General features: G+C 36.4%; 1 protein-coding gene across 6 annotated transcripts in view; it reads right to left on the reverse strand.

Moving 5' to 3' along the window:
- EPS8 (epidermal growth factor receptor pathway substrate 8) overlaps positions 1 to 27,225 on the reverse strand; it is a 167,416-nt gene that overhangs the window by 68,173 nt on the left and 72,018 nt on the right. The gene's annotated exons all lie outside the window — the stretch shown is intronic.

Below are 27,225 nucleotides of genomic sequence, written 5' to 3' on the forward strand. Positions count from 1 at the left end.
TTTAAGAAGAAATAAGGCTTTAAGGCTAACTCAGCAAATTAAATTTGTATTAGAAAGTTTTAAGATTCTCAAATATAAGTTTTAGATTCCTTTTCTTTACTCTTGCTTGCATCTAGTATCAATTTTCAAATTGGCAGATGAGTATATAGTCATGACTCAATGTTAAAACTACCTACCCCATCTTGCTGTCATATAATTAGTAACTCTCTGCATATTTAACTGTCCTTCAAATGACTTGTGTTCTCAGAAAATATCACAGATGTTTTTTATCTACAGAAGTGTGTTTGGATATGACATTGAAACATTTATGTCTAGGTTTCAATTTAATTTAATTGATGTCTCCCAGTCTAAGTTACAAGCAAGTGGGAGGGGGCACTATCATTACTCAGGATTTTAACTAAAAGATCAGTGAAACTTAATTTCTACCAATACTTTGTGACACTGTCTACCAATGATTTTGCTTAAAACATATTTTAAAAAATCTTCTTTAAACCTCTTAAATCATCACACATTCTGTCTCCTGCAGTGTCTTCTAGAGCAATCACGTTTTAATATCTCTTACCAGTACCATTGGTAAAGATGGCACCATGTATTTTTCTATGCTATTTGTTGAAACATCGAGTAACAAAGAATTTTTATGTGTGAATAAACTCAAATAACTAATAAGGATATTAAGCTCTTGTAACAATAATGTGGTTAATGCCTGTGAAGGTATTACAATAATTTCTAGGCCATATAGAAGAATAGTATTTTCTCAAGACCAGTATCAGTGTAAATGGAGCAGTTTTATGCCTTTAAATCAACACAATAAAATCACTTAAAACAGTTAACTTAGTTCCTCTTTCTTTATGACAAAATTCTTAAGTTTATAAATTAGAACATAATTTTGGGAAAAGTCTATGATCAAATCAGAATGTTGTTTGCTTAACAAGTGGCTGAAGAAAACTACTTATAACAAAATGTAATATGCAACTTTAGAAAGAACTACTTTAGCACTAATTATGTTTGCTACTGTGATGGATTTCATAGGAAGGCCTAACACAGAAAAGAGCCATAGACGTATCCGAATACTACTATTGTATTTCCCTCCAATTCTTGTCTATTCCCTGAGTTGCTATGATGACATCATCAGCACACGTGTACTATTGGATGCTATACTATACGTGGAAATTACTAATATCTCAGTTCAAAATATTGTTGATGTTTTACCGACTTGGGAAACTATGCTAATTTTTAAAAGAATCACTTCTATTTATTGAGTTTTAACCCTGCATCGGGTATCATGCTAAATGCATTCTATTGTCTTACTTAACCTTCACATTAGTTTTTGAGGAGGTACTATTCTTCATTCTCATTTTATAGATGAAGAAATTGAAACAAAGAGATTGCCATCTGTGTGGCATTTTGAAACTTAAAATCATATAGTGCCATGAATGACTGAAAATAATGTCTTATTTGCATCTAAGGTAAAATCCTAGGCAGAAGAGACCGCAAAGGAGAAACCGAAGGAAAACATTTAATGAGCCCCCACTTCATATGGCATTTTACAAATATCACCTCACTTTATCCTTAAAACATTATCGGCTAGTTATTGGCTCTATTTGTGGGTGAGATGACAGCCTCAAGGCGGTTAAGTCATTCGCCTAAGTGGTAATGATACGGAAGGGAAGGGAGTGGTCCCTTTAAATAATACAGAAGGGGAGAAGGGAAGTGCTGGGTAGAGGAAGGCGTGGTCACTGGTTAGGGCTCCACCCCCATGGACCTAGATGAGGACAGGCATTTTTGTTTTCCTGCCCAAATGTGGCATTTCCCAAGACCACCCTGGCCTGCCATGCCCCCATCCTGTGCCTATAAAAACCCTGAGAACCTAGCAGGCAGACACATAAGCAGCTGGACATTGAGAGGGACACATCGGCAGAGGAACACCCCGACAGGCACCAGCATGCTGCAGGCCACTAACCAGCAGAATGATCCGGAGTTTGGATTTTGGCTGGGGCAGTCTGAGGAGATCCCAGGCTACTGAGCAGCCGGACTCCAGGGGAAAACCATCTCCCTTCTGGCTTCCCTCATCTGCTGAGAGCTACCTCCACTCAATAAAACCCTGCACTCATTCTCCAAGCCCACATGTGAATTGATTCTTCTGGTACACCAAGGCAATAACCCCAGGATACAGAAAGCCCCCTGTCCTTGCAATAAGGTAGAGGGTCTAATTGAGCTGGTTAACACAAGCCGTCTATAGACAGCAAAACTAAAAGAGCACCTTGTAACACACACCCACTGGGGCTTCATCAGTAAACATTCACCCCGAGACACTACTGTGGGGTTGGAACCTCACAGCCTGTCCTCTGCATGCTCCCCTAGAGGTCTGAGCAGCAGGCACTGAAGCAACAAGCCACACTCGCATTGCATGCCCTGCGAGGGGGACAAAGGAACTTTTCTTGTTTCAGTAACACAAGAAGCTAAAATTAGAAGCAGAACTAAAACTCTGATCTGACTGACTTATATTCCTTTTTTTTTTCAATAAGTTACACCATTGTGTGATAGTTTGACCATTGTGTGCCTGCCAAAAGTTTTCAGTTTTATTCACTCTATGTGCAATTATATTCTTTATTCTAATCAACATTTCTTAAAATAAGGTATTAAAAATGCTAGTTTTTGGAAAGGAAGAGTATTTACTGAGAAAACTAGGATTAAATATATTTTTAATGCTAAATATCCTTTTTCCATAATAGCACCACATGCTAAATTAGTACAGTTCAACATACTTTACAAAAGCAAACAGATAAAGACTTACCAGGGCCTGATATAAACCAGCTGGGTGGGTAGATGGAAAAACATACTCTAAAAACATCTTTTAAAAAAGTTTTGTTTGGTTTTTAATTGACAAATAATAGTATATATTTATAGCGTACAATGTGGTGTTTTGATACATGTATAACTATGAAATGATTAAATCAGGTTAATTAGCATATCCAACACCTCAAATATTTATCATTTCTTTGTGGTAAGAACATTTTAAACCCTCTCTGTTAGCTATTTTGAAATATACAAAACATTAGTATTAACTACAGTCACTGTGCTGTGCAATTGGTCACCAGAACTTATTCCTCCTAACTGAAACTGTGTACCCGTTGTTAAGTGAATTAAGCCAGGCACAGAGATTTCACTTATACGCAGAATGTAAAAAAGTTGTATTCACGGAAATAGAAAGTAGGATGGTAGTTAGCAGAGGCTGGGGGTGGGGGAAGGAGGTGGACCAGGAGAGGAGAAACGTTGGTAATATCATCTTTAATGAGACTGAAACGCCTGAATTCAAATTCCATTCTGGCGTATTAAATGGCCTCTAAAAATAGTAAATCGTAAAACATTACAGGTACAGCGAGAAGAGCTATAACCCACAGATGAGATATAATATTTTAATATTTAACCACCCTGTCACCACATGATTACCTTCCTCTGCATCACCTAGAGCAAAGGACATTAAGCAGCAAACAAAATACTGCAGGTGACTCACTGCATTTCCGTACAGCTCCTTAAGAGGATCAATCTTTTCTAAAACGTACAATATATCTTTATAAATGCTTACAACCTACAAAGTGGAAAATGGTACCTTTAGGCAACTGCTGTACTAAATTCATCCCACTTTTCTAGATCATAAATACATTTCCCGGATAGTACTACAAGTAAAAACTTAATTGTTAAACCACACAGGACTTTTTTAAAAAGCATACGAATTCTATTTTTGTAAAGGTTAAATAACTCTTTCTAGTGTATTATAATGCATATACTTACACTACCCCCAAAGTACTTCTCATATATTTTATTGACAGTCACTATTTCTTATCTCAACTTCCTCTCCTCCTGCCTGCCATAATATTCTAACATTGATTGTTTTGATAAGAGAACACAGAGGTATTATATCTTATCAAGGATTATCCATTGTTTCAATTTGTCTGTTCTATTTTAGCAATACATGGTTTTACAGATCCAATGGCCAGCAGAATGATTATATGGGGGAAGGTAATTGCTTTCTAACAGAATACTTTGTTTACTTTTCTAGGTATCAGACTGTATCAAGAGCAACATGTATAACTTTTTAAGTCTATGAAAAGTTCATGACTAAGCAGGTAAGGTAAAACCCTCAATTCTTAACTGTTCCTTCTTCTTATTATCCTATGCCTCTTAACATTTTGTCCACAAAGATAAAAATGTACTCTTTTCAAATTACTATTTTTCATTTATCTTCAAGAATAGAGGCAGTCCTAATAGGCTGCTAGAAAGTGATGCAACAAAGAAGAGTCAAGACCAAACAAAAAAGTCAGTTCCACTAACTGTCTATACTTGCTGAATATTAAAAAAAAAAAAAAAAACAGATTGTCAGTAGGTAATCCTACTCAGAAAACAAATCTCTAGCACCTCATCCAACTCACAGAAAACCTAGGACAAACTTTCCTTGAAGCTTTCCTGCTTATAAAGAAATTTTAGGGGGGGAAAAAAAAGCATCTTTAAGAAAAGACCACATTATAGGCAATAGAAGACAGCAAAGTATGAAGTTCAAGGGCAACTAGATTAGGGGTGGATCTAGAGGATAAAATCTCCCTCAAAGAATGACTAGACCAAAAAAGGCAAGAGAGGCCGGGCACAGTGGTTTACTATGCCTGTAATCCCAACACTTTGGGAAGTCAAGGTGGGGGTATTGCTTGAGGCCGGGAATTTGAGACCAGCCTGGTCAACATAGTAAGGTCCCAGTTCTACCAATAATAAAAAAAAAATAACAAAAAAGAAAGAAAGATAATGACTTTTAGAAATGTATAGTATAATGGGGCAGAGAGACATCCAAAAGATCATTTATAGTACGGTGTGGCAGGCAGAAGGTCAGTATGCAAGGCCTGTGCCTAGGGCTGGAGGCGGGAGATATTCAGTTCCTAACTGCCTTCCTTCACAGGCTGTGATGCAGGAGCTAAGCCAGAAGGCAAAAGAGAAGAGATGGCTTTGGACACTTAGGAAACTGTCAGCAGTTTGGTAGGAAGTTATGAGGGATGAGGTTGGAGATGAAGTGAGAATCATATTACAGAGGACGAATTACAGATACACCACATTTTTGTGAGACTAAAGTTTAGTGTTTATTTATTGTATCTATGTAAATGCTATTCACAGTATACTAAGAATACCCTTCCATTTTTTACATTTGTCTTCTATTTGTTAATAATTATCTCCGCCCCCCCAACTCTTAGTGTTCCTATGTCCCCCTCATTAATTTTATTACTTTACACCACCAGAAGTGGAGCCCTCCTTTCAATACACTGAAGCACTATCCATTCTATCATTACTCTAACATTTCTGTCTTTCTGCAGGCTTCTTTCCCAGATATATGACTGCTCCACTCGAACTGATTACTCTCTAAGGTCCGAACAGCTTTCATCATGGGATCCACATTCCGCACCGCCCTGTGTATCCCCTTCATCTTCCTCCTGTCTTGGAGCCTTGCTTCCTGGATCCTGGACCTCCCTCTTTCCGTGCTTTTTCTTTTATATTTTGGTACGGCACATACTTCAGGGAACTTCCTGAGAAAGAGTATTAGAAAAGTACATTTTTCAAACTTTGTATGACAAAAAATGTGTTTATTCTACCTTTACACATGATGGACTGTTTGTCTTGGTTTCAAATTGTAGATTTTAAGAGGTTTTTTGTTTTGTTTTTGTTTTTGTTTTGCCACAGAATTTTGAAGCCATTGTGGTTCTGTCTTCAACGGCCCCTGCTGAATGTTAGGGGCCACTCTGACTCCCGATTTTTTGTATAGAGCCTGTCTGTTTTCTTCTGTCTGGAGTCTAGGATCTTCATTTTTACCCCTGATGCTCTGAAATATTACGGTGCTATACATTGGTATGGGTGTTTTTTGAAAAATTCAGCATATTGGAAACACAATAGGCCTTTTCAAACTTGAACATCATTTTCCTAAAGTCCAGGAAATTTTCTTTTGCTATTTCTTTCATAGTTTCCTTACTCTATATATATCTCTTTTTCTAAAAAATTCAATTGCTCAGAGTAGGACCTCCTGGTCTAAGTCTCTACTTTTGTATTTTCTCTTTTGTTTTTCTACTTTTGTCTCTACTTTTTGTATTTTCTCTTTTGTTTTTCTACCTTCTGGGTAGCTTCCTCTTTTTTATCTTCAAAAAACATTTTGAGTTTCTTATTTCTTCTATCAGTTCCATTTTCCAGGAGTACATAAGAAAAAGAAAGCTTCCTTTTCTTATAGTGTCTATACTTATTTTCTAATTACAGTATATTCTCTGATCTTTCTGAGTACATTCACGATAATGTTTTTAAGTTTTCTTCTCCCTTCATTGTCTCTTTATGACAATTTCCTTGTTTTCTCTAGGTTTGTTTTGGCTCCTGAATTGCTTTAAATATCAGGTGATTACTGGTTATTACTCATATTGAAGATGAAGCCCTAAAAAGCTGGCAAGAAAGTCAGTGTATATGGGTGGGGCTTGTGAACAAGTGGGCTTCCCTGCACAGCAGTCCTGTTTGTAGAGCCCAACCATCAGTGTCTACAGGTCTTTTGCATCGATCAGTCAGGTTCTCCAGGGAAGTATCTTCCAGTTCCACATTTAGAGAATGTAAAGCTGACTGCCAAAACTTCGGCAGTAAGTGGAAGAAGTCAGTCAGGGTGTCTTGCTGTTTAGTAAGCATTTCATTTCATCTTTCACCCTCTCTCTGTGCCTTGGTATCCCCAACCGAGTCCTCTAGTTCACATTCTCCACAGAATAAACTACTGGTTTTACTGGAGTGTGAGGAGGCAGCTGGGATCCAAGTTCACTTTAAACACATGACTAATACGTCCTACTATTCTCAGCCTCACACTCGCTGTCGAGGCAGTTGGAGGTTCTGAAGTGAAAATAAGGTTGTTTCTCAATGTCTCGCAATAGTAGCTTAGGTTTCAGCATCTGAGGACTTCTAGGTTAATCACAATTATCCACAGGCTTTACAGAGTCCCTTTGTCTCACTGGCTTTCTGCATTTTAAAAATCCCTTTGCTGTTATTTTATTTGGAGGAAGTGAAATAAATGCATATACTATCATGGAATACTATGCAGCCATAAAAACAAATGATATCATATCCTTTGCAGAGACATGGATGAATCTGGAAGCCATTATCCTCAGCAAACTAACACAGTAACAGAAAACCAAACACTGCATATTCTCACTCATAAGTGAGAACTGAACAATGAGAACACATGGACACAGGGAGGCAAAAAATACCAAGGCCTATCAGATAGAGATGGGGCAAGAGGAGGGAGAGCATCAGGACAAATAGCTAATGCATGCCGGGCTTGATACCTAAGTGACGTGTTGATAGGGGCAGCAAACCACAATGGCACATGTATACCTATGTAACAAACCTGCATGTTGAGCACATGTATCCCAGAACTTAAAGTAAATTTTTTCAAAAAATGAAACAAATGTATATGGTTAGTCTGCCATTTTTCTGTAGCATATTTTCATTGTCTAAACATTAAGAAATATTTGTCAATGAAAAACCCAAATGAAAAATTCAAGTCACCTCTAATATGAACTTGAGAGGTTCAGGTGGACTATGAAATATGAGTACAAGTTTACACTAAAAATAAAGGTACCATAACAACCAGAGTGAAAGTAACACACACAAAAAATTTACATTTGACAAAGTCAGCTGGTATTTTGGTAGTATATGTTTAACTACCTATTGTTATTATAACAACAAACTCTGTTTTCAAATCCCAGAGAAAAAACAATGCTCTAAAGCATGGACGTGAGGCAATATCCCCAGTTAAATCAGACATTACTGTTCATGAAAAGCTCTTGCTTTAATTGCTTTTCTAGAAATTATTTAGGTGCCTAAATAAAACGTGGAATTCATCCTTAGGTAAATAACCACTACTTTATCCATTTTCATTAATGTTTTTCCCAAAAAGAAGCCCATTTAAATTGATAAATTGGGCCGGGCGCGGTGGCTCAAGCCTGTAATCCCAGCACTTTGGGAGGCCGAGACGGGCGGATCACGAGGTCACAAGATCAAGACCATCCTGGCTAACACGGTGAAACCCCGTCTCTACTAAAAAATACAAAAAACTAGCCGGGCGAGGTGGCGGGCGCCTGTAGTCCCAGCTACTCGGGAGGCTGAGGCAGGAGAATGGCGTAAACCCGGGAGGCGGAGCTTGCAGTGAGCCAAGATCGCGCCACTGCACTCCAGCCTGGGGAACAGAGTGAGACTCCGTCTCAAAAAAAATAAAAAAATAAAAAATAAATAAATAAATAAATTGATAAGTTGGGAACAAATTATTTGTGAACTACTCCAAAACAAAAGCAGAGATACCTGTGCATTAGTTTTAAAATTCAAGTCGCCTGTAAAAGTAGTATGAAATTCTCTTCTCTCTTCTTGAGAGTTTACCTACTTACATAGTCATAAAATATAAAGGAAGAACAAAAAGTTAATTCCAATGTGAAATAATAATTAAGCCTATTATATTTCATATTTAAAAGTCAGTAAATATAAGCTTTGACTATGAATAGCACTACCTTTGAAAAATGTGCGATTATAATAGAAGTTCTCAAAACCAGCAGTAAAGTTCTTCATAACCATGAAATCATCCATGAATGAGGTAAATTTAGACATATCTCACTATTTCATTATTGTAAAAATAATGCTTATTTATTAAGTATTTTAATGCGTCAGCCACTGTGCAAGCACTTTACATGCATTATCTTACTTCTTATTAAGAGGTAATAAGAACTTCTTATTCCTACTTTAATGAGAATCTGAGACTTATTAGAGTTATAAGTAAAGGTAATTTGGCCATGACATCAGCAACAAGTTGTGCTTTTAACCACTATTATATACTTTCCTTTTACTAATGATAAATCCAGTATTTTGAAGTTGGCTGGGGAAATGTCAACATGGATTAATTAAAAACTAAAAGAACTTTTATACATGATTATTCAAACAAGATTCATTCAACATTAATTAGCAACTGCCAATCTTCATTCATTCACTCATTCATTTAACAAATATTTACTACGTAACCAGAATGTGCTACGTAACCATCAGAGCTCTCGCACAATCCAATACAACTTCTTAGAATAATAGAAATGTATTGTATTAGCACCGCTCAATACAGTAGCTGAGCACAAGTGTTGAGCACTTGAAATATGGCTAGTGCCACTAAGAAACTTAAGTTTTATTACATATAAATTAGTTTAAATTTAAATGCTAATAACCACATACAGACTAACAGCTACCACACTAGACAGGGTAGCTCTACATATTGAGTGCACAGTTAGCAAAACAGACAGGGCTCCTACCTTCATGGAGCTTACAATCTAGTGAGAGGAGAGCACAAAATAAGAAAATGAGGTGGGGTGTGGTGGCTCACACCTGTAATCCCAGCACTTTGGGAGGCCGAGGTGGGTGGCTCACCTGAGGTCAGGAGTTTGAGACCAGCCTGGCCAACATGGTGAAACCCCGTCTCTACCAAAAATATAAAAATCAGTCAGACATGGTGGCAGCCACCTGTAATCCCAGCTACTCGGGAGGCTGAGACAGGAGAATCACTTGAGCCCAGGAGGTGGAGGTTGCAAAAAGAATAAATATGACAACTTCTGTTAATTTGTTAAAAAGTAAAAACAAAACAGATAGCATTTATAAGATACAAACACAGACTGCATCAAACCTAGCTATGAACTTCTCAAAAGTACGGGACAGATTCATTCGGAAAATGTTATCTCAGGATTTCTCTATTTAAAATCCAGGATAATTAATCTACCTTTAAAACAAAGAATTTATGCATTTATTGAAGGTGTTTTTAATGTTTCAAGACAGGTGAAACAATATTCTGTTGACAAAAAAATATGTGAAAATAATTCTGAATGAGAATGCTATTATTTACTGTATTTCAGGTAGCAGTTTGAACATAAGCAAAACAAACTAAAAGACAATAGAGATGAAGAAACACAAAAATAAAACAGTAAAATCTATAAAACACTAACTTTAGAGACTTTCCAAGTTTAAGAACATGGACTTGACTGGGCGCAGTGGCTCACGCCTGTAATTCCAGCACTTTGGGAGGCCAAGGTGGGCAGATCACGAGGTTAGGAGTTCGTGACCAGACTGGCCAGCATCGTGAAACCCCGTCTCTACTAAAAATACAAAAAATTAGCTGGGTATGGTGACACATACCTGTAATCCCAGCTAATTGGGAGGCTGAGGCAGAAGAATTGCTTGAACCCAGGAGGTGGAGGTTGCAGCAGAACATGGACTTGACGAATCAGAAGGTCAGAGAAAAACACCTGAACTGCTATTCCACTTGGGAAGAAATGGGGCTTTTTTTACACGTCCAGTTTTAGGCCAGTGTCAATTTATAAAACCCCAGAAATATTTGGCAGGAATTACATTCCTAAACTTGGGCATCTGGAATTAAAACCAAGCAGAAACACACCACTTTATAGTGAATAAATAAGTGAAAAACGGTGTTTGGATTAGCAGGCAAGGGAGAATGACCAAAGAACCTTCATGTTCTCGGATCACATTATGTAGATTTTTGTTTGGGAATTTCAGATAGATTTGTTTGCATAAGCAGGCTATTTTAGGTCAGAAGAGGAGATTTGAAGAGGGAATTATCCTAAGGCCAGCATTTGCATTTCTTTCTTTCTATTCCCACAGTTCCCATCTCTAAGCAACTGGGAAAATGGCCTGTAGACTGAAGAAGGGAAAACTTAAGGGAGAAACACAAATTGATTAAAATGCGTTGCTTATAGGAAGAAAAAGTTTAATTTTTCTAAATAACCCCCCAAATTAGTTCTAGCTCTTGATTAAACAAATGGGATATCACTTACATGGCATAACTGCTGTCCCCCATTCTAAGCCAAATGGTGGTACAAAATCAGGGCGCGAAGGAAAACTAAACTATTACTAACTGCCGATAGCAGTGACAGCAGGAAGAGGAAGAGACAGAGCAGCAGCAGCAGCGGCAATGGGTTACATCTAGAAAACACGGCGTGACAGGCACAGTTCTAACTGCTTTCCATGTGTCATTTTCTTTTAATTGTCACAACTGCCTCATGAAGTAGGAACAATTATCATTCCCACTTTACAGATGAGCAGGCTAGGTACAGAGTTTAATAACACGTTCACCGTCAAAGAGGTAATTAATAGTAGATGTGGGATAAAATTCAACCACTTTGCCACATAGAGGAAAATAATGGCTAGAGTTTTTTACCCAAAAATCACATGGTCACATGACTTCTAAAAAGAACTACAAGGATTTTTTTTCTTCATTTGCCAAAAATTACAGATGATAGTCCTACATCTGTATAAAAAAGAACTGATAATCTAGCTTTACTGATAAGTAAGAAGAAAAGGGAACTGGATTCTGAAAGTTTAAGAAGTCCAAGCGGTAGATGATCAGGATTATTAGAAATAGTATCAATATGAAGGCCAAGGTAGTACCAGAATAAAGACAATGGACACTAGAATGACAAAAGAATCACCAAATTCCAAAGGAGCATGGCATCACCTTGACTTTATTCCATTACGTTCATGCTTATTACAGAAATTTCTCTATGGGAACATATTTCCAGTTGTATAAAAGCTATCAATAAAACTAGAAATGACACTTTTATATCCAACTTTGAGGCAACATGTGTTTTACAAAGCATGGGGACATGTGAATGATTATGAAACAAATAGGTATTTTAAAAGACTTTCTGAAACTGTTTAATAAAGGTAAAATGGAAAAACTCTAGAATTTCCTAAAATCTTTTATAAAAAGTTATGCCTGTGAATCTTTTATTACTTGGCCAAATGGAGATGTTTATCTCAAATCTTCTTATAAGAAAAGACAGAATAAAACAATGTTCTAAAAGTAATTTTAAAATCTTACTAGAAAATACTTTAACCAAGTAAGTTAAAACGGAAAATATTCAGCAGCTCCAGCTTCTAACAAGAAGTACTCAAGGCAAAGAACAAGCAGTGTCAACTAGACGCCCCAACCCCCTCTTAACCTCATCCACACAGTAAACAGACATCTCTCTCCTCCAGCCCCTCCATGTTGATCTCTCTTATTGCCAGCCAACTTCCTTATTTTCCTCAAATGGAGTGGAAAAATAAATCTTCATCCTTTAAAAAAAAAACAATTTAGCTGCTAAGAAGCCCTGGGAATAGCACGTACCAGCACATAGTAGCACATTCAAACTAGTTAGCTGGGGAAAACATGACTTTCCCTGCTCTCCTAAGAACTGAGCTGTTCAATTCCAGATCCTAACAAAGAAATTTTTCCAGGATACCAGTTTGTAATTTAGGAGATAGGAGATTCAGTGTTTACAAGAATGGTGTTTAATCTCAACTGCCTCTGTTGAAACCTCAGGGAAGGTCAGTTTTGCCAAGAGCCACATGACTGCTTCCCCATTATGAAGGAAATAGGATAAAACAATGTAGCATATTCTTGTAAATGTTTTATATGTCAAGAATGAAAATCAAAGACTCCAACTAATCAAGGCCCAGATGCTTCAGATTTGAAAAAATGAAAATGACCATCAATCTACTAATATAAATGGGCAAAGGACAGATGATCCACAGCATGGCTCACCACAACCTACAAATGATCCCTCCACCAATTTGACTGCCCCTGCAAACCTTACAGAACGCTGCTCCCCAAGAGGAGGAGAGCAAGCTTACCCACAAGGCAGTTTCCTAGAGTCCAAAGACCTATCCCTAAAAGCAAGTAATACTTCTGTTGAGAAGAAAAATGCCTTTGAGTTGCTTTTTCATAGCTATTGGAAATAATAAAAACTTACTGAGTATGTCCCAGTGCTCTTATTGTGGTATTTTGCCATAGTGAAAAGAAAACAGTATGAAGATGAGCAGCCCTGAGTGTAAATCCTGACTAACATCTCTCTGTGACCTTAAGTCACTATCCTATCTCAGCCTCGGTTTACTCATCTGTAAAATGAGAATGATTGTTATGAAGATTATATGCAAAACCACACACAGATCATTTGACATCTATATCTATCAGTTCCTTTATTTTCCTGCAGAATTATATATTTAAGAGAAAGAGAAAAGTTTTCTTTAAATATTAGTTATAAAATGAAATTCACTAAAAACCAGTTGCATTCAACCAATTACAACTCAAGAGAAACATATGACAATTAAACAGTGTTACCAACTACATACTCACGCATACAATTTTTCAGTGTACAATTCAAGGTTCACCACGATTTTGGCTTACATAATTTTTCTAGTAATCCATATTCTCTCAAATACTCCTACATATAAACCTTCATTCCTACCACTCTGTCCTGAGCATATCTTGACTGACTCACCTTTAAGTGTCTGTTCTTATCCTAAATGCCCTTTCCACTACTTTATACCTCCCATTTAGCAGTTTCTCAATTCCTCAATTTCCACCCCTTTTTAAAAGTCTTCCCTTAGGCCAGGCGCGGTGACTCACACCTGTAATCCAAGCACTTTGGCAGGCTGAAGTGGGCAGATCACAAGGTCAGGAGTTCAAGACCGGCCTGGCCAACATGGTGAAACCCCACCTCTACTAAAAACACAAACATTAGCCGGACATGGTGGTGCACAACGTGTAGTCCCACCTACTCTAGAGGCTGAGGCACAAGAATCGCTTGAACACAGGAGGCATTTTGGCAAATGAAGAAAAAAATCCTTGTAGTTCTTTTTAGAGGTCATGTGACCATGTGATTTTTGGGTAAAAAACTCAACATTAACAATATCTAGTCAACTGGCAATTATTTATCATGTTTAATGTTTTTTAACGTGGTTATGAAGAACTACTCTAATGTATTATTTTCTATCTTCTAAACAACTCTGAGTTGTGGCAAACTAGTACAGTCTTTTGCAAAATAATCCTCGAACTGAAATTGTGCTATAAGAGTTATATGAGTGTGCTACAAAAGAAGTCATAGAATTCTAATGACTAAAGTGTATATTATCACCAACATAAATTCCTCTAAAATTTACGCAACTGGTCACTTGACTCCACTCCTTTTTGAAGCAAAACTGATATGAAAACAGAAACTAATTTAGAAGTACAGAATTAAATTGAAAATTTAAAGAGAAATTTATTCCACAGAATTTCTATAGTCCCAATTAGATAAAGAGCCTCAATGCCAACTGAGCAGAAAAACCAATGAAGGCACTGCTGTTAGTGTAGCCATGTATCAATGATGATTTTAACATCTGAAAAGCAGAACTTTTGGTAAAAGTATGTCTATTTATATCAAGGAGGTTCCAAACTGACTCAGAGGAAAAAGTACTATGCTCTGACTCACCAAGACCACTTCCTGAAACACCCAATGTTTTTCTTGGAAGGAAGTCCATACAAGTGCCATTTCTTTCAAACACTGATTAGACAAAATTGAAGTCTATCACAAAATAGACAAAGGACATATATTTTCTAAACCCAGCCAGGTTTCAAAGTAAACATATGGTCAGGAGAAAGAAGACTTCAAAAATAGTCAAAAATTGGTAATATAAGGTATATTATAAAGAATAAACTACTACCTACCTGTGTCCATCGTTATACCATAGTCTCTTAATGATAAACAACCTTGTGACTTCAATCTGCTAAATTAACTAATATCTTTGGCTTCAAAACAGTCACTTTTTAAACAGGTAATTCTTTTCTCTCTCTGAATCAACTGTGTCACCAATATTTTATAACAATTTACAAAAACAATAACACTAAGTCCATATATGTGTCAAACATTGTTGTAAGTTCTTTGCACGCATTAATTCAATTGATAATCACAACTCTAAAAGGCAGGTACTACTTTCATCTCCAGTTTACCGATGAGGGAAACAGGGGCACAGAACAATGAAGTGCCTTGCCCAGTATCACATAGTTAGTACATGGTAAAGCCTTAAACACAGGCAGACCAACACAAGAGCCCAAACTCAGATTCTATGCTGTGTCTGTATGTGTGACCCATCCCCCTTTAGAATGCTTGATAGTAACTTAAACACACTTAAGCATACACACACACACAATTACACATATACAGATATGTATTAACATTTCACATCTACATAATCCATGCCTAGATTCAGGTATGTCCTTCTCATCCATTAGTTTAAAAATTTTAATGAAACTAATTATATCAATAGGACTTTAGTACAAATAACACCAAGTCTTCAATCTGAAAGAACAACTACTTGGATAAGCTTTGAAACATTACACTGTCCAGATACATTTATGTCAATCTCACTTGTTTTTTAGTTTTGAAACATTGGAAATATCTCACAGATCTATAAAAACACCAAAACGATACTGCCCTGAATACAGCCCTTAGGGGAAGAAAAATAACATAACATTTCCTTCTTCAAAATAACAAGCAATTAAATGGGATCTTGCTGTTTGTTTCCTCTTGAGTAATCTAGACTAAAAAGAGCTCAAACATCTGACTCTTACAATATTTTGCTTTCAGTAGAAAGGCCATCCTTTCAGATGTCAAGTCAGCTAATAAGTATTCACTCATATTTATAACTGGTTCATGGAAACTAGTTTAAACATTAAATGACTACACATGTGAAAAAGAAATTCTTAAGTAGTTTGTGAGTCAGGCTAAGCACCATGAAATAAACCACATTTCTCTGCCATGCAGATTATTAGGAGGCAGTATAAGAAGAACAAATTTATTCCAAAAGGGTGAAGCCCTTACAGCAGCAGCCTAAGGAAACATAATATATTCCCACTGTTAACACCACTCTGGAGATGCTAAAGATTCCGAGGCGCTCTTGGAAGCCTGACTGTCCAGTGTGAGACAGTATCATGTTGGGAGAGTATCATCCTGTTTCCTTAAAATCTATCGTTTTACACAGGCAACAAGGTGAATAAAATTCTACCACTGGAAAGTAATTCATTCTTTTGAATTAAGCATTTTCATCCATAGGAAGCACTTTTAAACTACAAACACTTCTGGGAGTAATAATGTATTATATCATTAACATTTAAGTGTGGATTATGAGATACTTTCTCCTAGGATAAGAGGACTCTGGGGTAATGTATGAATGCCCATGAGATCAGTGTCTGGAAATCTTCATAGAGCAGCAGCAAGCTACTGAAGAAAAAAAATGCATGCTTAATACTTTTACCTATCTCTAAAACATATATCCAGTATATTAAATATGAAGAAAAAAATTGCATGCTTAATATTTTACCTATATCCAATACATATATATCCAGTATATTAATTAATTATGAAATTATGAAAGGAATTCTAGCTTATGCATGCAATGGTTATTAAAGGTAAACATTCTACAGAGTGAGGAAAACCACACGAGAAGTTCATTCAGGTCCAGGTGCGGTGGCTCACGCCTTTAATCTCAGCACTTTGGGAGGCCAAGATGGGCAGATCACAAGGTCAGGAGATCGAGACCATCCTGGCCAACATGTAGAAACCCCATCTCTACTAAAAATACAAAAATTAGTTGGGTGCAGTGGTGTGTGCCTGTAATCCCAGCTACTAGGGAGGCTGAGCCACAAGAATTGCTTGAACCCAAGAGGCAGAGGTTGCAGTGAGCTGAGATTGCACCACTGCACTCCAGCCTGGTGACAAGAGTGAGACTCTCTCTCAAAAAATAAATAATAAAAAAATAAAAATAAATACAAAAAAGAAGTTCATTCGGTATTTTTTGGACATTTATGCCTACAAGGTATTGTGCTTTGCATGATGACATACAATAAACATATTTCTCTCCTCTGGGAACATTCAGTTTAGCAAGATGGATAGATATACAAACAGATAATTACAATGCATTTTAGTAAATGTTATTATGGTATAAACAATGTACTAGGAAAGTGTCTACCTATGGAAGCTGCTGGTAGGCTTCATATAGGAACAGACAGTAAAATCAGGTCTTGAAAGACAGTGACGAGTGCACCAGTTGGTACATGTATAGGTAGTTAGAGAACATTCCAGACATATACAAAGGATATGGAAGGACATGAATTTCAGGAAATAGTGAGATATTCAGTGTGGCTGCAATATAGAATATATAAAAAGAAGATGTGAGGAAGAAAAGCTTGATGCCAGATTGTGAGGGGCCTTGTAGAGCATATAAAGGAGTTAGGACTTAATCTTTTAGGAGATAGTAAGGAGTAACAATCATAGTACTAATGTTTAAGAAAATAACTATGCAGGCATTCTGGAAGGCAGACTAGATCAAAGAATGAAGTTGACACTTTCAGGAAGCAAAGTTGATTATTTGAGATAATTGTATCTGTTTCTTTCATTTCTATGGGAATCTTCCCACCTGTATTCTGCTCTATGTGTGTGTGTGTTTTTTTTTTTTTTTTTTTTTTTTGGAAAAACTTAGACTCACCTTTGTTATTCCCCTAATGTCTCCAAACTCCATTATTCTCCAAAGAGAAACCAATATACTAATTTTAAATGTGCCCACCACTTACCTCTAAGGACACAGACCATACTTCCTAGAATTATTAGTTACAAAAGAAATCCAGTGAAGGTATTTTCATCCTATTTTAGAGAAGTTCATTTTAAAATTCGAAAGACTATAAGAATAGAGGGTTTTGCTGTTGAGTTTTTTGTTCGTTCATTTAAAATATCCCTTTAATGGTGTAGTCATTGTGGAAAACAGTATGGCAGCTCCTCAAAAGAAAATCAAGCATAGAATTACTATATTATCCAGCAGCTCTTCTTCTGGGTATATTACTCAAAAGAACTGAAAGTAGAGACTAGATATTTGTACACCCATGTTCATATCAACATTATTCACAAGAGCCAAAAGGTAGATGCAACCCAAGTGATGTCCATTCACAGATGAATAAGTAAAATATGGTATATCTACATAAGGGAATGATTTATCCTTTAAAAGGAAACAGACATCTCTCACACATACTACAACATGGATGAACCCTGCAGCCATTACACTAAGTAAAATAAGCCAGTCATAAAGGGACGAATACTCTATGATTCTACTTAAATGAAGAACTTGGAATAGTCAAATTCAAAGACACAGAAAGTAGAATTGTGGCTGCCAGGACTGTGGAGGGTAAAGAATGGGCAGTTATTGTTTGGGGGCACAGAGATTCCATTCAGGAAGATAAAAAACTCCTAGAGATGGATGGTCATGATGACTGCACAACAATGTGAATACACTTAATGACAATATACTATACATTGAAAGATGGTTAAGTTGGTAAATTTAATATCAACTTTATCACAATAATTAAAGAAATCTGAGGAACAAATGAACTACTGAATGTCTGTGAGCCTATCAGGTAGAGCTACCTGGTCTGTAAGGCAAAGGCTAGATCTTATTGTAGCTGCTTCTGTTATGGGGATGTACTAGAAGATTAACAGTCTCCTTTGTGTGCGTGCACACGCACACACATGCACACACACACAGCTAGAACTGTCCTTAAAATCCTGTGTGTATATACACAGACATATATACATATACATGTGTGTACATTTTTAAAAATTTGAACTAAACTAGGTTAACATCGTATTCTACTTTAATGAAGATCAAGAAACACAATCTCTAATTTACAAAAGCAATAAACTGAACTGCATTTTGATGAAAAAAAAAAAAGCTCGCTGGTCTAGTTTTATACCAACTCCTACTTTCTGGTCCAGTTCTAACATTATCTGGCAGGGACTTTTGCAAATTCCATTTCTCACTGATTCTTAATTTTTACACAAGTCAAACAGAGTAGGACTCCTTGCTTCACCCTACACACCGATCTCACAGTGTACTGACAAGGTAAAATAAGAAAATGAATACATGACATTACTTTTGAAATATTCAATGATTTGGAATAGATATGTTGTTTTATGAACACATGTGAAATCACTCAAAAAATTTTCAGTGTCTATTTTTCACTTTTTAATTGAGCTTTTAAACAATCTAATATGCATATAAGTTTGGGTAACGCATTCATTCAACAAAATAAAACCCACTAGTACTCCAAGGGGTTTAAAAAAATCTGTTCAATAAGGTGATTTCAACACATGTTTACGGCAATTGGAGAAGAAAACATTTAGATCTTGTTTTCATAATTAACTAATCCATTATTAAATCCCATACAAAATATCAATAATTATAAAATGATGTTAATTAAAGTACTCAACACTCATTTAAAAAGCAAAATAAACACATGAATGTAACTTCCTTTTAAAAAGTTATTGACATTTTATGGCAAATCAGTTGTTGACTGCAGTAGTTAGAATACCTTCTTGGAAATGAGCCCAGGGACATTGTTGATATCTTAGTAAATTTTAATACTTAGAAATAACCTGTTTTAAATCAATAAGAGTTCTCACTCTGCCAGTACCATTAATCCCCCTCCCAACACACCTTGTGCAAGCCTCTATTTTTCGTAAGGAGGGATGTCTTTTTCCTCACTGTTCAAGACTTCCAACTCTTAGCAAACACTAACCTCAACTGCTAGCCAATATTACCCTTTTCGTAAGGAAAAACAGACTTATGATATCCAGTAGGAAGACATTAAAACCCCCAATGTTTGATATCATTAACTAAAGTTCACTAAAGTTTAAGCTTATGTAAAACATCCACAAGTATCATTATGAAATTCTTGTACAATCAGAGGCACATGTGTTGTTCTTACCACCTATTGCTATTTTTTTTAATTCAAGGAAGACTAGCATTCAAGAATGACCCTGAATCTGTTTTCTTTCCTTCTGTCTCCAAATCCCAGTCTTCTCCTCACCTAAGGTTACTCTCTCTTTCTTTAATTCTGCAAACCAGTATGGTAAACATCTTGTAAAATGGTCCCTCCTATTGAGACAGCTAAGTGGGAGGGGGTCCCTGGCAAAACTCCTGCCTGTTTGCGCACTGGGGTGGAGCCTGAGGAAGTTTGCACCTTTGCAGAGGGGAGGAGCCTGGCCTTTCCTTTTCCTATGTGGAACCTGGGATTCAAAAGGCAAGGCAGGAAGCACCGTAGCATCGACTTCGGCCTTGCGGAGAGTCCCTGTTCACCCTTTTTTTCCTTCTCACCCAATAAAACCCTGCTTTACTCACCCTTCAAACTGTCTGCGAGCCTAAACTTTCATGGCCATGGGAAAAGGACCCCATATTTAACTGAACTAAGGAAAAGTCCTGCAACACTGTGGTTACTATAGTCTTAATTCACAGACATGGGAAACGTGCAACCCTCTCCCCCTTCTCTTTCTATTTATAAATTCCTTAATGCACCCAAACCTATAAATGAAATTATCTCAATTTGGAAGTTCGAATTTGATTTTGAAGAAATAAGCTCCTCTAATAGAAAGTATTTGAGTATTTAACTTCTTTATTAAATCTCTAAGCCTGATTATCATGTGTTATTTAGTCACCAGTGATCACCCAGAGAACCCAAGATCATGTGTTCTAGCACAGAACACCCTCCCTCAGCAGGTTATTTTTTTTTAAGTGGCTGTTTTCATTCTATCTCAGGTTTACTGCTGACACTGTAATAATGCAGATTTACTTCTCCTTCTCAGGAGCAGATCCAGTTGTAGTATCCTACATTCATTTTTCCTGCATTTTCTGTTCAGACCGTCTCCAGATCAGCTCCATCCAGACACTGAGACAGCAGTTAAGAAGGGCTGGGAAAGTGGCCTACGGTAATCTTCTGGGGTTACCAGCAATCCGAAGAACTTAATGTAATTAGGTTGGCTTCAGAAAAGAGAAAAGTAGCCTACATCCAGGGAATCCCTGTACTCACAATCATACCAGGAATCTCCTAGGAAAATGTCCATTCCTTCTTATCCGCTCAATAAATCTTGCTGAGGGCTTACTATATAGCAGCAAGTACTGTACTTACAAAGCTGGATATAAATGATGAACAAAACAGATACAATTTCTGTCCTCAAATGTGTTGGAAGATACAATGCTATTTCCTTGAATATGCCAAGTTCTTCCTTCCTTGAGGCCTATCACACTTGTCTAGAATAATTAACTTTTATGTCTTCGCCTATCTAAATCTTGTATCTCAGCTTAAATGGCCCCTTCTTGGGAAACCATTCCCTGACTCACCAATGCATCCTAGATTCCTATATTACATGATTTCACAGCACTCTGAAATTCTCTTCATAAATCTTTACTGTTAGACATTTGGGCCAACATTTGCTTAATATCTGCATTTCAAAAATAAAGTACTAGCTGGTATACTTTCTATTGAAGCAAAACATACTTTTTGTATTTTGCATTTTCTTTCCAAAACATCTTGAATCTCATCTTTCTTTTAGGTGAATATTACATTTTTAATATGAAACTAGAATTTTCTGTTCTTTATATTTTATTTATAAGGTTTTTTTTTACAACTTATCCAAAGATATTTTTCCTTGTGCAAATTTTGTAATAAAATGACACAATTCTCCAACCTACTCTATTGTCTATATGTACAATTTTTTTTCTGTTTTACATACTAACTAAATTTACATAAATGCCCATATTTGATATCTAGTTAGCAAACCAGGCAAGCTTATATTTCAATCCTTACTAAATATAAAACTTTAGGCTTACTTAGCCTCTACAAGCCTAGTTTCCTCATTTGCAAACTGGTAACAGTATCTCTCAAGGGTAAGAACAATCAAAGTATGCAAAGCCCCTAGCAAAAGAGCAGGCTAAATAAATGACAATTCTTTCCTCCAGGTGGGAAAAAGGCACATATTTGAGAATGTAGCCCCTGTGAAATACTACACTTTACAGTACCTAATCTAATTTTCTAAAAGGGAACAAGTCTAACTTTTTTCTTCATGCGATATATTTCAGGTCAGGGGTTGATAAACTTTCGGTAAAGGGCCAGGTTATAAATATTTTTGGCTTTGTGTGCCAAATACAATCTCTGTCGATATTCTTCATTTTTGTTCTTAATAACCTACTAAAAATGTAAAAAGCATTCTCAGCTTGTAGAAAGAAAACAGCCCAATGGCTAGCATTTGCTGACCCTCTGCTTTGAGTTCATCATTACTCATCAATTCCACTCTTACTTTTCCTACTACTTCATCTTAATCAATACCCAACTGAACAACTACTCTCCTTATTATTTGTTACGCTTTCAGTATAACAAATACTAATTAAGTACTTGCTCATCTGTAAGGGCCTGTGAGGTAACTCACTACCTTAAAAAAAAAAAAAATCACATGCTACAAAACAAGTACAAATAAAGCCTTCCCAAGACTTCCTCTAGTGTCGCCTTGTTCTTCCCTCTCATTTCTGAGTGTATTACTAGTAGTGATTTATGCTCATGACCAGATTTCTCTTACCACAATCTTGTAATTAAGTTGGTGGTTTTAATTCCTTTGTAAGAATTTGATTAGGCTTTTTGTACCACAGAGTTACAAGTCCCCTAGTGTTCATTTTTCATTAGACTCTCTCCTTACAATTCTGAAGTACTACTATAACTCACCTTCTTTTGTTCCCCGACTTCCAACACAATCTTTTCATCCTCTTTTTGTAGTTCAGTTCACCTCCCTATCCCTAATTCTTTTAATTGTTTTCTTCCCCTTTTATGTATAAGCCCCAGGAAAAAAATTCTGATTTAGGTATGAGAACGAGTTTCTGTTATTGCTCTGCCTATGATGATCTGTGCATTCTTACCCTGAGCAGTGTTGTTTCCTCATCTACCATAGGGATCGAAACAGCCTATGATGACAATCAGAGACAGTTATTAAATGTAGATGAAATAACACATGTGAAAGCTACTTATCTGTAATCTACAAAGTAAGAGAACACTAAGATCTAAATCAGACTCGATTCAAGAATTGGCTCTGCCATTTATGAGTTATCGACCATGGGCAAGTTAATTACCCCCTCTAAGCCTCACTTTCCTCATCTGTAAAGACAGTAATAATACCTACTGTATCAGGTTTTGTGAGAATTCCTTAACATAATCCATGTTAAGCACTTATCATAGTGCTTAGCACATAGTTAAGGCTCAAAAATGTTAACATAATTGTTTTTTAAGGGAAAGATATATTCCTATTTCAGGCAGCCACAGGCCTTGTATGTAAATTATTGGGAAGTGGTGCAAGATGGGTTATCTGAAATTGGAGGGGAAGTTATAATACAAAATATGAATGGATGTGGCTCATAACATGCAGTAAAGTGAGAGAGCTGGAAAATGTCTGAGGTGTGTGCATGTACACTTTGTGTGTCCTAGGCAGCTCATTTTAGTTGAGTGAAATTTTCTGTGCACGCCTACTATTTCTCAGGTGAAATCACGCATAAGTAAAAGTGAAATTTGCATTATGCTCAAAGTGTTCCCTAACATCAGTCAGGTAGGAACAAAACCTCCCATTTTTCAAAACAATCATTACAGCAGAATTGACTGTATTTATTCTCACACTATGAACTCATGAAAAATGTTATCTGAGGTAGAACTGTAGACACTATCTACAAAGTGTTACTCTTCAATTTCCTATCAGTCCAAAGTCTTTCCCTGGTAAGAGCTGTCCTTTACCTGTCAGTATTGAGCCACTATGCAACATGATTTAAAGCATTTCTCAGCTGTAGCCTTGACCGTTTCGTCAGCTTTCCCTGCTGGGGACAACTTGATTCAAAGAGCCATGCCACACTTGTTTAGATTTCCAGTTGATCCCCTGTCCCCAAATGTCCATTCCAAGAAAGGAGTAAAATGTCTTGTAATCAATAACACTGTCATATCATTCCATTTTTTTCAGTAACCAAATATTTATAATAAGCATGTACTGAATGCAAGGCAACCTAGGAGAAAGAAGCCAAAACCACCTCTAACCCATCATAGTAAGAGACAGTAATTCAATCAGTTAAACTCAGTCATTAGAAAGGAAGTAAAATATAACACATGTAAACATAAATATAACAGAAGATGGAACACAAAACACCCTAAGAAAATGTAGAAAGAAGAAGGGGAGACCAGGAAAAATTTAATGGCCATCATCAGTAAACCTTAAGGATGAGGTAGATTTTGAATATGAGGGAGAGACTTTCTAATTACGCCATGTGTCAAGAAAAAGAGGCAGGAATGGAAACTGTAAAAGAAGCAGCTTAGGCCATATATTAAGATATATGACTCAAAAGATAAATTACACACTAGACATCAAATTTCTTATAATGGGAAGTGGGAAATCTACTGACAATTTTTAGCTGGAAGAATGTAGCATGAATTACGAATGGGCAAAGGGAGCCCAGTTGGCTTTTAGAATCCAGGCTTTGAATAAGTTAAGAGAATTGAGTCTTTGGAATGTTAGGCCAGAGCAGCAGGAGGGCTTTCCCCACCCACAATCCCAGGCTTTGTGTCCAAGATTGATATTCATGGCTCTGCTTAATGCAGTGGTCCCCAACCTTTTTGGCACCAGGGACTGGTTTCATGGAAGACAATTTTTCCAAGGCAGGAGTAGGGGGGTTGGGGGATGGATCAGAATGAAACTGTTCCCCTTCAGATCATCAGGCATTAATTAGATTGTCATAAGGAACACACAACCTAGATCCCTCACATGTGCAGTTCACAATGGGGTTTGACTCCTGTGAGAATCTAATGATGTTGCTGATCTGACAGGAGGCAGAGCTCAGGCAGTGATGCTTGCTGGCCTACTGCTCACCTCCTGCTGTGCAACCCAGTTCCTAAAAGGCTGCCAACCGGTACTGAACCACGGCCCAGGGGTTGGGGGACCCCTGGCTTAAGGGATACTAACTATGTCATTTGGTCTGGCCAATTGCATATATGGTGAAATAAAGAAAAATTACTTGCATAATGAGGAAAAGTATTTTTTTAGAAACAAGGAAGACAAAGAATCAAATGGAATCTAATACTACAGTAATAATGAGATGGCAGAGAATTGTTACCAGAGCATCAAATCTAGTGATTAGAATAACATAATTGGCAAAGTTAAATAATATTGCTCTAAATTACATCTAAATATCTGACACAAAGAATTTTTAATAATCAAGAAAATGCACACAAATGTTCCTAAAACCAAGCTCTTGAACAAATGTTGATACAAAATCTAAGACAAGCTTAAGAAACAAGAAACTCATATTTCATTCAGCTCAGATGTTACATTATCAAGTACAGAGTGACAATATTTCACAAACTGCTTTTGCATTTTAGAAAATATATTGAGCATTAAAACTACCACAAGTTTCTTCTAACCAAATTAACAAACCTAGTTAATATACCTTGTACACACGATCTTGTATCAAAATGCCACAAATTTAACCGAAGTATAATTTCTTCATGTAGCTGGAAAGTCAATTTTTAAGTGCTTACATGTCAAATTAAACAAGTGAAAATACATACACAAAATTAAACTCTAAAAAAAAAGAAATTTTAAAATACTGAATTGCTTACATTAGAAATATCCTATATGATAAATGATCAAAAGACCATATGATAACCTACCTCATTATATTCTCTTCAAAAAATATTTATACAATTCAACTAAGCTGTTATTTAAAAGGCTAGAATTTTTTTTTAAGCAGTCTCGCTCTGTCGCCCTGGCTGGAGTGTAATGGCACAATCACAGCTCACTGCAGTCTCAGTCTCCAAGGATCAAGCCATCCTTCTTGCCTTAGCCTCTTGAGTAGCTGAGACTAAAGGCATGCACCACCATGCCAAGCTAATTTGTTTTTGTTTTTTTTTTTAGGTAGAGACAAGGTCTCACTATGATGCCCAGGCTGGCCTTGAACTCGTGGGTTCAAGTAATCCTCCCGCTTCAGCCTCCCAAAGTGCTGGGACTACAGGCATAAGTAACAGAATCTGGCCAAAAGTCTAAAGTGTAATGAGTTCGTTTTTGTCACCTTAAAACACCAAGGTTCACACTTACCTTGATGATTCAATGACAAATGACATCACTGAAAAGTAAACTAAAAAGGAGACTTCTCTATACAATTTATGTCAGAACTATTTACATAGAAATGAGACTAAGCAGCATTATCTCTTCCATAGTCATTTACTCTTATATACAATTTGTTTAAGTTAAATTGAAAAAAAAATTGTTTCCAAGTCTAGTTGCTGAAAAATGGAAACCTCTTTTATAACTCAAGGTACGGCAGACACAAGGGTATCTTACTAAAGGTGTGGACAGGTGGATCAGGGAACAAAATATTTCACATACCATTCCAAGAACATATATGGAGATTTATACTCCACATTAATACTGCCATTTGCCTTAGAGTTTGGCCACTAAAGCTGACCAAAGCTTTATAGCAAGGGTAAGAATACACCAGGCCATAAGCATCTTGAGGAACCTCACCTATTTATGCTACAAAAAAAGCTGTATACAATATTTCTGTGGGTAGTTAAAATTTGTGTAAATTGATAATACTCTTTACAGCATAGAAGGGTCTTAAGAAATAATAGAGACATTAAAAGAAAATCAACACATCCAAGAATGTATTTCAAAAAAGGATCAAAACAGCCATAACCATGGCACCTAAACTCAAGAACCTACTACATTTCCCAAGACCAAAACAGTGACTTAACCAGTTATTTACTTTTGCTTTCTCTCTAGTCTGTGGTACAATGTTATTAGCTCTTATTTGTTTTTAAATAGCCCTGCACTTAATTACTAGTAACAGAAATAACAAAAAGTTTCTTCTGAATAAGATTAAATGTAACAAATCAATAAGAACTACTTATAGATCTTTATATATCATACATTATATGTTTGTCACTAACTCAAGTTTGATATTTAAAACATCATAATTACAAAATTGAATATTTTGAAAGAGCTGTTTCTTAAAAGCTTCCATTAATTGACTATTTAAACATTTACAGGTTCCATTAATATACATGGGCTTTAAAAAAAAAAAACTTTAAATACACATATTCAACTGCATTTTAGGTCCCAAGCAAAATGTTTACACAGAAATTTGGCAGTGTTAAATCTGTGGACTCAAAGCCAATAACAACCTAAGAAGTCTAAACCTGGTTAATAAGCAAATTTTCATCGTACAACTAACATTGTATAAACAATCCAAAGCAGTTAATATTTACAAGATAATCAATGTTTTGCATATAAGGTTAAGTTCAAAGTAATTTTTTTAAACATTTGATATATTATGCCCATGGATTCCCAGTTTGTAATACTCAACAGACCTCTTCTTAGCTATAATACGAGGGGAAAATTTATTCTCTTAAACACCATGACCTAAAGGAAAGAAATCCTTTGAATCTCCACCTCTGTAAGCCAGAAGGCAGGAAGCGAGACCCTGTGG

Source organism: Papio anubis, chromosome 9 (genome assembly GCF_008728515.1).
Source record: "Papio anubis isolate 15944 chromosome 9, Panubis1.0, whole genome shotgun sequence".
Lineage (NCBI taxonomy): Eukaryota > Metazoa > Chordata > Mammalia > Primates > Cercopithecidae > Papio > Papio anubis.